The following is a 14,676-nucleotide window of genomic DNA, read 5'->3' on the forward strand; positions in this document are numbered from 1 at the left end:
GACAAAACAGCAATACTATCTGCTAGACCACTCTTTCCAGACTAGATCAAACTGATTTTAGCATTATACTTGGATCATTCTTATGAATACAAGACAAGCACTGAAACCTCCTTTCTGTTGAAGAGAAAGAGTGCACTGAATGATCTGAAGCGTGAGGCCAGTGGAATGCTTTCGCCAGAAATGCAGAAGCATAGCAAAGAAAATGATGACAGCAAAACCACTGAAGGGCTACAGAGCTGACACGCAAAGACGTTCCCAAAAATCTTAGTTTTACCTTTTGTAACAGCTCCTGTAGCTGTAAAAGGTGGTTCTTCTGGACCAAAACCACATTTAATTCCTATATGTCGTGGTTTAACTGAGGTAGTATTGTTTAAACACAGCTCCTTGTATTCAGGCCTTGCTGGGCTGCAGAGTAGAAACAGGATATAGTTCTTAATGAGATGTGAAACAGATGGTCTTTCCTCTCAATAATGCTGAATTTCCATCACCCTACCTTACAAACAATCTCCAAGTGCTTAAAAAGACCTTAAATGTATTAATACGCACACCGCCTTTGCGAGGTGAGTGTTGTGGGTCCCCTGGCAGGGGGAAGCTGTGATGACAGCCGTGCCGGTTCCCTGGCAGTCACTCAGCAGCACCCCTGTAGCAGGGCTTGGAAGAGAACCCAGCTCTCCACCACTGCACGCCTGGGCTTTGCACACCACAGATCGCTCGCGCTCTTTCTCCCATTCTTCCTGCTAAAACAGCGAGCAGTACAGCCAAAATCCGAAAGCCTTTGTTCCTTGAAAGCTTGATTAAACCAGTTATGGCTCTATTGTAATGGTCTGAAACAATGTACAGACACAGCAGACGTGTTTCTGGTTTTACGTAGGGTAAATGTCAGTGTTTATGTTTTTGTTAGCTGGCCTAATTATCGTGTGTCCTCTAAAACTCTCTGTTGTAATTACTGCTCACCATACTGACACCTACTGCTAAGGAGAGAGCTGATCAGCTGCAGGATTTCTTTACTCCTGGACCCTGCCAACAAACTGCATGTGACACCAACAGATGTTTCTGGTTTTAAAACAGTGGGAACTTCATGAACTGTTTTCCCCAACCTCCCAGGAGTAAATGCCACCATAGTTGAAAAGTTGGAAACGTTTGTCAGGCTCTGAACAAAGCTGTGAACGAATGCTACAGTAATTTACTACTTCTACAGTCCATTTTTTTTAAAAAAGCAGCGGATGAGACTACAGAAAAGACCATTAGCCAAAGCAGTACTGTGGGGGTTTTGCCAGTACAGGCTTTGTGTTATCTACATCTGTATTACAGCACATGGAGAAACAGCTAAGGAGAATATCACTCTAGAGAGTGTTTGTAACTCGGTGTCTTTTGTAAGGGAATGCCCATTAACTCGCAGGGCTGTTCTGAATTGTGTTTGCAGCATAAAGGGAATAGCTTGGCTCAGATTCTGTAGCTGTAACTGTACAGGGAGAGGGGAGGAAAAAAATCAATAAGTTCAGTGTAAGCAAGTCAGAGCAACCTTTAAAATAATAAGACAAATCAATTTATTTCACAAATGTCTTTATTTCCAAATGCCATTGTTTGGTGCTTTCTGCTGTCATTGCCCATGACATTTGAAAAAACTTGGCTCTTAGTCATTTAGGTGCGGCAGAAATTATCATGTAACAGCCATGTGGAAAGATTATACATTCACCTCGGTAAAGATCTGCTGTAACAACCTTGTCCTGTGGGGTAAAGACTGTTTAGGAGGCGGGGGAAGGCAAGAAAGACAAGTTTTAAATATGGACAGAAAAGCCCTACTTTATTGCTATATACAATGAAAAGTAATTACAGAGAAAAATGAAAGCTGCTTCTTGCTGTTAGCAGGAAGAATAAGGGAATTCTGTTCCTTTTTAAAGCTTGGAGTCCATTTTGATATAATTGGTTCCAGAATTATTTATGACATTAATTGCTGCATTATCGACTGCCTGTCAGCTCTTCTGGCAGTTAGTCCATCTTTCTTACCACAGAAAGCCAGCTCAGCCCAAACTAGACTGACAAGCTAATTATACCCATCTTCCCCTTCAATGACAAATGCTGCTCATCGGAAACCTTTCTAGAAATAAGCTTTCATTCTTTCCCCTTTTTCCTGAGCCAGACACAACCGATATCTCAAGGTACAGATCACAGCTGAAACTCTGCTCACAGGGCTATTAGCTCTGAACATCTCACTTGAGCCAAAAAACCTAAGCATCTTATGTTATCAAACTCTGTGTCATTCCCTGATGCTAGTTTTCAGTGGATGTGCACTGGGCCATAGCTGTCACTCAACGCTGTGGCAGACGGAGCAAACCTGACTGCATTAGCCGGGCCCTTCTTAACGGCTGAGGCAGGCAGGCCTCTGACAGCCATTCCAAGGCTCCAAAGACTGGCTTGGTATTTCCCTCATGTAGACTTCCAGAATCAATATTTTACAGCTTGTATTTCCCTTTATTCCACAAATGGATGGTGACACAACCCAGAAAAAAAGTGTTCCTTTGGAGCAAGGAAATCGGGAGTACTGCCGTGAAGAGAGGGAAGACATCCTGGAAATGAGGGAAACACCAGAGGAAAAGAAAGGACCTGGTCAACACAGCACTCTCCCCTCCATCAAAGCTCAGCATCACATTAAAGCAGCCTGGTGCCCTAGGTGCTCATGAGCCCCTGCATCTTTGTGACACAATGCAAATTGGTATAAACTCTTATGCACCACCTAACTAACCCCAAACCAGTTGCTCTTTCCCACTTTTCAATATTTTAATATATAAATATAGACATATAGATATTATATATTTATCCCATATTTTGTTTGTAACCATAAGGGTTTTAAGCATCTCTGGGTTAAGATGGTTTGTTGGGTTTTTTTTGTTTCTTTTTTTAAAAGATTAGACCCTGGAACACCTACACTGTGATAGAATCGGTCAATTCTTCACAGATTTGGGTCCCATTCACTCAAAGGCTAGAGTAATAAAAATGATGATGATCACAACACCAGCCTAGGTATGCACTCCTCAGTGTCTATTAATTTGCCCTCTGGTTCAGTTCCTTATCTGTCGAGGGATTCAAAACGGATGTGGTGGCTGGTAACAGGGCAAGGAGTCAATGTCTCTTCTGGATGGAAACAACCACGTATACATATATATATACATACCATGTACAGCTCATATCGAGTGAATGTCTGTCCAGTTTTTACAGAACAGGGTTCAGCACTACAACTGCTGCTAGCACACGCCCCCTCACAGGTAGTCTCCCAATAAAAAACAAATACTGGATTATACTCCTGCCTAGGTGAAGCTCTTTCAGATCAGAGACAAGGGATGCTAGTGGCAGTACTACTCAGGACAGCTAACCTTACCACTACCTAAATCCGTTATCCAACACACTCAATCTAACAGCCAGCAGCAGCACTAAATTTACTGAAATTGTACTGTGAATTTCAACTAAATAAAATTGAGGCCAATATTTCAGCAGGCCTATAGTCAAAAATGGCCATGGATGTTGCAGTTGCTGTGGTAACTTCTCATTTTATTCAACAGCACAGTAAGAAGTTGCATGGACCTGCATAAATGGTAAGAATCCCAATTAAAATGACCACAGGGCTGCTTGATTTACATACTGTCCTTTTACATCCTTATTTCAGGAAACGCTTGCAGTTCCTTGCTTGGACTGAACAGGCTCCTGGGTTGTTGGGTTTTTTTTTTTGTCAAAAAAGTTGCTAAGCAAAGTGAGGAGTTGAAGTTCAGTAGAAGTCTTGTACATTTTACACTTTTTCTAAGTGTACATAAATCGAGTCTGAAATTTTACAAATTGGCTACTTAAACTACTCCACACCTATAAATTGGGCAGGGCTGTATGCCATCTTTCCTCAGACACTATCTTTCATGACACCAAAACCTAGAGGACAGAATTGAGAACTTGATAATCAGATTAACTGTATGCAAAAAATATTATTGAGAAAGTAAGAAGAAAGGAAGTCATGTAAACCATCTGCTCAGTAGATGATGCAGCAAAGTCCATGTCAGTGCTTTTTGTTTTTCTGTAACACATTACATGCTGCTGTGAGCAGAAAACTACTGTATTTACGAGATTCCCAAGATTTTAAAAAGATCTGAAATGTGTCCCTGGTGTCTTGAAAAAAAGGAAGATGCAGGGAACTACAGGCTAGCCAGTCTCACCTCTGACCCTGGCAAGACCATGGGGTAGATCCTCCTGGAAACTATGCTAAAGCACATGGAAAATAAGGAGGTGATTTGTGACAGCCAACATGGCTTCACACTAAGGGAAAATTGTGCCTGACCAATTTATGGCCTTCTGTGATGTGGTTACAATGTCGGTGGATGTGGGAAGAGCAGCTGACATCATCTACTCGGACTTGTGCAAAGCATTTGACACTGTGCCACGTGACATCCTTGTATCTATATTGGATAGACATAGGTTTGATGGATGGACCATTTGGTGGATAAGGAATTGGCTAGATGGTTACACCCAAAGAGTTGTGGTCAACAACTTGATGTCCAAGTGGAGACCAGTGATGAGTGGTGCTCCTCAGGGGTCAGAGCTGGAGCTAAGCCTGTTTATCATCTTTGTTGGCAACACAGACAGTGGGATTGAGCACACCGTCAGAAAGTTTGCTGACACCACCAAGCTGTGTGCTGCAGTGGACATGCTGGAGAGAAGGGAGACCATCCAGGGGGACCTTGACAGGCTTGAGAGGTGGACCTGTATGAACCTCATGCTGTCCAACAAATCTGAGTGCAAGGCCTTGCACATGGGTCAGGGCAATCCCAGGCACAAATACAGGCTGAGCAGAGAATGGATTGAGAGCAGCTCTGAGGAGAAGACTTGGGGGTACTCGTGGACGAAAAACTGAACATGAGCCAACAATGTCTGCTCGCACTCCAGAAAACTAACTGTATTCTGGGCTACAGCAAAAGAAGTGTGACCAGCAGGTCAAGGGAGGTGATTCTCCCTCTCTACTCCACTCTGGTGAGACCCCACCTGCAGTACTGCATCCCCTTCTGGGGCCCTCAACATAAAAAGAACATAGACCTGTTGGATTGTGTCCAGAGGAGGGCCACTAAGATGAGCAGAGGGCTGGAGCATCTTTCCTATGAATACAGGCAGAGAGAATTGGCATTGTTCAGCCTGGAGAAAAGAAGGCTCTGGGGGGATTGCAGTCTTCCAGCTTACAAGAAAGCTGGAGAGGGACTTTTTACAAGGGCGTGTAGCGACAGGACAAGGGCTTATAGCTTTAAACTGAAAGAGGATAGATTGAGATAACATATTAGGAAGAAATTTTTTACAGTGAGTGTGGTGAGACACTGGCAGAGATTGCTCAGAGAAGCAATGGGTGCCCCATCCCTGGCAACGCTCAAGGCCAGGCTGAACCAGGCTTTGGGCAACCTGGGCTAGTGGGCCATTGCAGGGGTGGTGGAACTAGATGATCTTTGAGGTCCCTTCCAACCCAAACCATTCTATGATTCTACAGTTCTATGGTTTTTATACAATTCTCAGAATCAGACCACTTGTGACAACAAGGATCTCTACTAAAGTTATGAAACGCAAACATGGCAATTTCACTTTGATTCACAACAGCCTGCACAATACATTCTATTTCTGTGTACTTTGCAAAGTAATTTTAGTTTTAGATCATGTTCATATTAAACACAAAGAAAACTACAGTAAAAACAAATGACTACTTGTGTGCTTGAAGTAAACTCTGAGAGATGTACAGTGTTTATAAATGTACCAAGATTCCTTTTTAATTTTTTTCCTTAGTGCTTGGCATTCTGAGAGCATGTAAAACACCAGGAAGTGATTATTAACATGATATATTATAACTCTACAGGTTTTGTTATTGCTGACTAACCCTGGATTTTTTTTTCCCTCTATCATCTATCATCTATCATTTTTTTTCTGTCATCTTAGTGATCGTAACTCAGAGTAGCTGATAGAAAATTATCTACTCTTTTATGCTTTGCTGTTGCCATGGTCTTTATAAAGCTTATTCGCATTAAGCACAAAACACCTTTGCAGAACACTAAATACTCCAAAAGAGAAAAATATGTCTCCCTGTAAAACCATCAGTAAATATATAAAGTAATACTCAGATAACATGTTAGCATTTCTACCCAACAGCATAATGAGGTGATAAGTTACTTCAAGAGCTAAGAATAATAGCCTACTGGATTTTCATCTGTTGAGGTTAAATGAATAGCCTTATGCTTTAAAAGACTACCTTCCACCACCAAAATCAGTGTGTGCATTGACAGCTGAAATACAGTCACTAGGGTTTGTATACTGCTGACCTTGATAGCTTTTTAGTTTAAGACATTTTAAAGGTACATGTACAACAATGTTGGCAAGGGAGGAAAAAAAGAAAGCAAATGGCAGGAGATCTAACAGAAGCAAGATGCATTTGTTTTTGACTTCTAATTAATCAAGATAACATCTCTTTCAGCCATTAGACAGTAAAATCAATAACCTGGGCAGTCTGACTGCCAGTTAGACTTATACACCAACACCTATTATTGGCAAAACCGTGATGTATTTAACCATTTCACCCTTTATTATATTAAAAAAGGTAACCAACCTCTGTGAGAGAGTACAGGAGAAAGTCCAGCATAACAGTAAGTTGTTTATCCATTCGCTGGCAAATTTCCCACTAGTGCCCCTCCAGACGCTCCTCGCTGAAACCTTTTTGTAACTACTACATTCCCTTAGTGGAGTGACTGTCATAGAAATAAACCAAAACAAAGCACCCCAAACCTCAGCTGCATCACTATCAGATCTCAAGGGAAACTGGAAATCTGATGCTTCTGGGAATCAGTGATATTCTGAGCTAAGCAGAAAATACTACAAATAATGCTGCTATAATAGTGCTGCAGAAAAAGAGATGGCACCTGACCAGAAAAGAGGCAGATCTCAGAAATCATTACAGTGGTTTGATTTCAGAGTCAAATTAAATGGATTCTTTTACATAAACTGCCTATGGTGAGGTCCTGCAACCTCTTCCCCTGGTCAATAATCCCATTAAGTCTGTGACATTCCTACAAAAGTGCCAAATCCTGAAGTCTTTTCTCATTAATTAGCTCGTTTCCCAAACAATCTCATTGAATTTAGACTCTTTAATCAATGTGGACAAAAATGCTTAATTCCCAAGAGAAGAAAAGATCCAGTCCATTTTATCTAGTTTTAGGAAGTCTTTCAAGCTTTGGCCCACCTTAATGTATGAATGAGTCTTAGAGGGGAAAACTTTTTCTTAAGACTGACGTTTTCAAGGCCACAAAAACTTTGGAATGCTACTTCTCGTCAATAGCAAAACAACCCGCACTGGTACCCAGGGTCCTCAATAGACCAGTAAAACCAGAAACTCCACTCTGGATCTGCAGTTAAGGCAGCTCCATTAACCTACAGAATTTGGTTGACAATGTTGTGACTTGCTGCATAGCACAAGATTATTTTCCTTCCTCTTCCCTAACAAAGACTGTTTTCCAATTGAATCTCTGTTTAAACTAGATTTACCATTGGAAATCTTGACTCTTACAGAATAAGTATCCACAGTCATGAAAAAAAAATAAATTACTAGAAAGTACAAGTCTGGGAAATGGTGGTGCACATTATGCGGTGGCCCCAAAAAAACTTTAAGAGCTTGGTTGTTTTTATTCCTTCCCACAGGTTGCCATTAAAAAAAGGAATTGAGCCAAAAATGTTCCCAGAAAAGACTGTGTCTTTGAAATCAGCAAAGGATAAGCAAAGTGCAACATAGCTCAATGCATTAAATCAAATAATTTAGCATATACATATTTAACAAGGACAATACAAAAGGACCGGTAATTACAACATTAAAGTGTTTTCATGCTATATTTGTCTTTCTCTATTCTTCACAGTGATCAGATGTACAGTTAATTACACTTAATAATGATAATTATGGCTTTATTTTACAATGCAGCAAATTAACTCAATCAGGCATTAGATAATGCATAGGATGCTATGGAAGTTATTATAGCAGAAGAGAAATATTTAAAGTCAACATTGCTCTCTAGGGGTCTTTTGACTTATCTTCCTTTGCTGTGCCACTGATCTATCATGCAGCATGGGGTAACTCCCATTAAAGCAAAAGGGAAATCCCTAGCTTACCTAAATCCTCTGCAACTATCTGGCAGAAAAGAAAACTGAGTTTCTGTTGCAGAGAGAAACAACAAACTTATACTGCTGTCGAGTATGCAATCATGTTCTGCAATGACACAAAAATGAGTGGATGGAATCCCACATCTTAATTTGAATGAAGAGTTCTCTCCTGCTCTTGAGTCTAGTTTCTTTGACGCAATAGCTCATTTATGATAGAAGGAAAGAATAACCACATTCTGTCTTCAACAGGAAGATGGAGCACAATGAAGAAACAAACTTAGGAACAGGCTTTCTGCCCCAATCTTAACTCTGCCCCATGGAACAGAGCTACTACCAAAGATCACGAAACACTTATACATGACTTATGAAGATTGCCATCTATAGCCACCAATATTATAAAAACAGTCTTAAAAAAATATTTTTCCACCCACTATGTCCTTTTATACTGTTCATCACTGTCACTACTGTGAAAGAACGAGGCATTGCCGATGCCTTTTCCCCTCTACAACTTTCTTTTTAGCAGTTTAATTTCCTGTTGTTACTTTCTAATTTCACTGCATGTATGAACAGAATACATGGAAAAGCTTTTGTTGGAAGAGGTAGAGGTACAGCCAGATTTCCGCAATCTGAGCAGTTTCACAGGAGGACTTTGCAGTGTCACCGCAAAGAGTGAAGAGTCTACTACCGCAGCTTACACCACACTTACTCATTCCAAGTCTTTTGTGCATCAGTCTAAACAGTCCACAGCCTCAGCAAAACAATTTCAAACATCATTCTCTGCCAGCGGTAGAACCACCTTGTGCCACTGTAAGTGGGGACAAAGGGATGTGGTTTGCTTCTCAAGATGCAACTCAACTTGTCACAGAACAGTACCAATTTACCTTTATGCTTAGTCAGACCCAACTGAAACATGACCAAGGCTTATTTCCTCTGTGAGCTGCCATCACAAAAGATATATTACCTGGGTTTTGCTCTGCTATCCCTGCAAGCCTCAACTGCACGTCTTCCAGGAGGAGAATTTTGGAGGTGAGGCCAATGTTCCCTGGGAGCTCCCATTCACCTGTCACATGCAGAAAGGACAGACCTTCAAGTTAACCTATTTTCTCTTCACTGTTGCTGTGGGGGAATCTCTGCAAAAGCAGTGCCTGCTGGCGACCTCCCCACCAAACTGTGAGCCTTGCCATTCTCCAATTTAGGCACAGGAAGAGGTTCACCAAAGGAATACCTCACAAACGTACCCTCCGAGGCATAAGAAATCATGTGAAACGGAGACATCAAATTCTGAGCATCCTTTTCTTCCAGAGGGCAACCAAGTCCAAATGTCAACATTCAGGCTGTCAAAGGGAGAACCTCAAAACATTCAGAGTCCAGGTCTAAGTTAGCACGCTAACTTGACTTCTCCTCAAGCTATATTTAATGAAAGAGGGGAAAAAAAGGAGTCTGGGGATAATCTGTTTTCGTACTTCTGACCTGGGGTAGAAATATACCCATATATGTTTTTCTACAATGTCTTTGAGCTTTTGGCTCTGTTGTTGGATGCAAAGGTAAAGGGAAAAAATACTGTTTAAAAAATATTTTTGAACTTTAGACAACAAAACAGTACGACATTCCCTCCTCACAATGTGATGGGTAGTAACAAATACATTTGTCAATTCTCTAATAAAACTGTACAAAAAATGCATACATTAAATACATTCCTTCATTGAACCTTCCTTTCCACCACCACCACGTCTATAAAGTTGTGGCTGTCTTACAAGTCTGTTTTAACGTACAGAAGGGAGCACTGTTAAACCATTCTTCATTTACCACTATGCCTAGGTAGCCAAAGGATTTCAGTAGAAACCATTCCAATAGCCTGTAGATACCACTGACTTTTTAATACAAAAGATATTTTTTTTCCCCAACTTCAGCTTGCCAGGGGATTCACATTATCAGAGGCTGATTGTATTTGGAAAATGCTAAAACTGAATCCTCTGTATTCACCTCCCAGGCTGGTAAATGGAAAAGTATCCCATATGTTAAACAGGAAGTTAGATGAGGAGCAGGCACCCATCTCCTGCAATCAACGACAACCTAATGGGCTGCTGACTATAAATTCTCTGGAAACCTAGATGAGCAGCTCTTGATTCAAGTGATTTGTGCTGCAGTCCTTGAGCCACTGCAATCAGTATTATGTACACAAATTTTTTGGCCAGCATTAAAAGATGTACTACTTGAAAGAAGATGCCAACATGATAACTCTAAAAGAATGTTATTTTATGCTGCTTGCATCTCAACTTTACAAGGATATAATCAGAAATGAAGGTTGTAAAATATCCAGAGGTAGTACAATCAATAAATTATCAACTCTTTGGTACAATCATCATCATTATTGGCAGGATCCTAAGACAGTGTATACAAATCACACGGGCCATGCATGACAAGTTGCTTCATCAGTGGCTGAAGCCTTTTTGTCTTTATATGTTTTGATTATTAAGGAGTATCTTTGGCAAGTCAGTGCTATTTCTGAGTAAACAGTTCATGTATTTGGGTCACCCTTAGAGAAAGCTTGAAAGACTTATCCTTCTGACTTGGGGGAAAATTGCAGAAAAAAAGGGTGCTGACCTCCTGTCTGTCTACTTGGTGGCTGGCAAATGTTAGCACAGCTTGATAATATCAATTAGACTGGGAAGCTTTATTTTAAGTTTTTTGAACTATCACTACTGCCTGTGTCCATTTGTCTTTTTTATTCTCTAGATGTGCCATGACAAGGATTAAATGCGACACACACCAAACTTTGAATGTCCTGCAGCCAGTTCCAATGGCTTGGATGCTGTCATTTCGAGCTACATCAGGAACAGTGGCTCAATGGCTGCATCTGTGACACATGTCAGAAACTTTTAAATGTCTGCTCTTTTTTTCATCAGGATGCTTCTGTATCCTAGCTAGGGAAGAGATGACATTTTGTGTTTGGGTGGAACTTGTTGTGGTTCCCTCTTCCTGCCTCCTCTAACTGTCAGCCTGAGTTTCCCCTAAACATATCAGAATATAGACAAATAAACCTTGTCATTTAGAAATATATTCAGTAGTAACCATGCTTGAAAACAATGTTTTAGGAGGAACTTGGGCACATTTTCTCATAGAATGATGAGCTACACAAAACACAGCGCTAGGCTATTTCTGACCTTTGTTATGTGCCGCCTTAGAAGATTGATGTGCACAACTCAGATACACATGAATTCCTTAACATTTCTGTTCTTTTTCCATTAAAGTGGAATAATTTGGCATATAAAATACACAGTGTATCAGGGTGTTTTTTTCAAGGCTTGGAAGAATTAACATTTTGATAAGAATACATAGTTTAAGGGTAGAAAATGGATCTGCTAATGGACACTAAGGGGTCTCAGGGCTGGACTCCAGGAGTTGAAAACACAATTCAGAAGGAGAACAGAGCAGTCTTCTATCATTATCGTTCATTTAAAATAAATACATGTCATTTTTAAGATCATATTGGGATTTCTTTGCTTTCAAATTTATTTATTTATTTTTTTAAAAGCCTAAAACTCTGGACTCCTTGATTAAGACATTTTCCCTTTGGGTTCAATTGATACAATAAACAGTCACTTTTTTTTTTCTTTTCCCTGGGCAGCCTGAGTTCTTCAGATTCTCCTAGAGTTATTTGTGCCTGTGTATGGGCAGCCAGACATGTTTCACACAGTTAAACACTGTGTAATTTTACTCTGGGGCTCTCTTTGCCCATTTCAACTGGCCATGTTTCAGCTGGATTTGACTAGGAGTTGGACTTAAAAAATTTAATCTTCTTAAAATAATTATTTGGGCTCCTGGTTAATCCTGTTTTTAAAACATAAGAAGAGAAATGCAATGATGGCACATGAGCTTGCATGTACTTGCAAACATGCAATTTAATCTTGATTTTTTTTGGAAGCCTATCGTATACACCTGTTTCCCTGCTAGTCCTAGAGGGATCCTAGAGGGACTGATTGCTTCCTAGGGGAAGCATTCTGCCTATTTACGTCTGACTGTGGAGGAAGCTGGGCTCAGATGTAAGATGCTCATTCAGCAGAGAGCAACCTGAGACATTACAGAGGGCACTGCCAAAACTTCAAGTAAAATGCAAGCACCCTCCTTGTGGATGGACGAGCATTCCAGATCTCAGTGCTGCGCCCAGACTTTGCTGGGTAGCCAATGCACTTTGCATTCAATCCTGACATTCAGGGCCTCCAGGGTTGTTGTTTTTTTTTGTTTTTGTTTTCCTCTGAGCCAATGCTTCACCATTTACTTCATTGCTAGATGAAAGACCACCATTCCAAACATAAAAATTCATTAACTTCTATTAAACTCCAGGCCTATTAAACTCCAGCTAAGTTACTTTAAAAGTGAATGCTTCTGCATTCACCTTTCTCGTTGCTGCACTGAAGGCTAAATGAAAAAATTAATACCAAACAAATCATAGAATCACATAACCAGAACTACCATTGCAGAGAGTGAATAATTTACTTTTGCATTTCTAATTATGTATTAGGGAACCAGTGACAGAGGACCAGAGAGAAAGGTGGGAAAGGCCAGAATATATTTATTATCCTTAATTACACAGCTATGGCTAGTTAAGGATAAAGAAGATTCCCAAACTTTTCATGGTGCTACCTTTTTTCTCTGTGGGGATGAGAAGTGGCAGCCTGCCAGCAGGAGGTGAGACTTCTCTTAAAAGGTAGCATTCTGCATCCTGGGCAAGAACGACTACAATTTACATAGGCATGACACAGCCATGATTAAACAAGAAAACACAGCTACAGTTTTCTGTTGCACTTACAGATATGCTTTCAAACACAGGAGGGATACATGAAAATGACTTCCAGAAAATATGGCATACTGTGGCCTCAAATTCAAACTGCTCCAAAAGATGCAACTGTTATGATTTCTATTTATGTTGGAATGCCCTTAAGGATGAATTTTCACAATGGCATTAACAGTGACAGTTATTTAGGATTTAGTTTGACTAAAAATAGAAAAAAGAAAAAGGTTTTAGATATAGCATTTTGTACAAAATAAAACCAGAGTGAGAACAGAATTCCTTTGGTATGTTATTGCAATAGAGCTAGGAAAGTTTTAGTTGACTAAGTGTCAGCATCCTCTCAGGTAAGGTTATATTAGCTATATTACTCCAAAAGGGAAACTAGGACATATATTTTTATTTTAGTAACTTTCAGAAGTAACCCACTGAAATAGGTAGAAACTGAAAGCACCTATCCTGTCTCATAGTCCTGAAATCTACAGTTCCGCCTTCCTGTAAAACATTCATTAGCATAGTCTGCAGGTCTCGAGCGGTTGTTGAGGTTTCATAAATTTCAGTGAAGCTGCCCTTCCAGTCAGGTAAAATGTGAACTTACTAAGCCTTCAAACCCAAACAGCAAATGTAGCAGAATGCCTCAGACTGAATCCTTCGTGTCTTAATTTGAGAAAAGACAACAAACCCATCAGATCTCACCAAATGCTTCAAAATAGTTACTTCTGGAATAGATTAAGATCTTGTAAAATAATATTAATTTTGATTTTGATAGATAACAGAACGTTTCTACTGTATAAAGCTCCAGAAATTTATCAGCCAGCAGCTGCTTCAAAACTAACAATGTGGGGCTTCATTCCCAGCGTGGGTGACCAACACTCATTCTTTTTATCATATGTTTTGATTCCTTATGTCGAAGGCCCTGCTTTAATGTGTATTTTGGTGCCCCATAAGAAAATTCAAACCGTTCCAGCATGAAGCTGAAAATTCTGCTTTCTTCTATATCGCCACTAAGTACTTCGTTGTGCAAAAGTAAATGTGCAAATGGTGCAAAACATCTGAAGGTACAGCATCCTATTCCTGGCTTTGTTATTTTAAGGCAGACCTCTGTTTTTTTCCTTTTAAAATGGGTGTGCATTCCGGTATTTTATGATATTTGCTCCTGCTGCCATTGATGTTGAAAGCTTTGCCACTGACATGAATGGAAAGAGGATAAGACTCAGAATGTGCTTATGATATAAACTTGTGATTAACATTAACAGCTGGTAGGGTTTTTGTTTTTTTTTTTTTTTTTTACTCTTAAGCCTCATAAATAGAGCTGAAAAAGCATTTATCTGAAAGTGGAAAATAAGAGCTTAGCTAAAGCTGTGCAAACCTTTCATAACGAAACCCAGAACTAGCCTGACTTGGGACAGTTGCTAGAGGTTTGACATTCAGGCCAGGTTTGCTAACCCCTCAGTGAACGTAGCGGATTTACAGTTTCACGTGAAAACCACATACAGCTCAGTAGTGGTTTTGGCTGAATGATGCTTTCAGCTTTTGCTCCAACTTGAAACTTATTGGGTGTGAACCCACAATAACCAAAACCTATAAAAAATTAAAATAAATAAAAAAACCCAGACTGGCATGAGAACCACATGGATAGATATCATCCAAGACTGTCAGAAACCCAAGTACAGCAACCAGTAGCTGGGGGGAAGGTATGCTAGGCATTACAGATGTTGAGATCTTGCAGCTCCACC

Source organism: Falco naumanni, chromosome 9, assembly GCF_017639655.2.
Source record: "Falco naumanni isolate bFalNau1 chromosome 9, bFalNau1.pat, whole genome shotgun sequence".
NCBI classification, from domain to species: Eukaryota; Metazoa; Chordata; class Aves; order Falconiformes; family Falconidae; genus Falco; species Falco naumanni.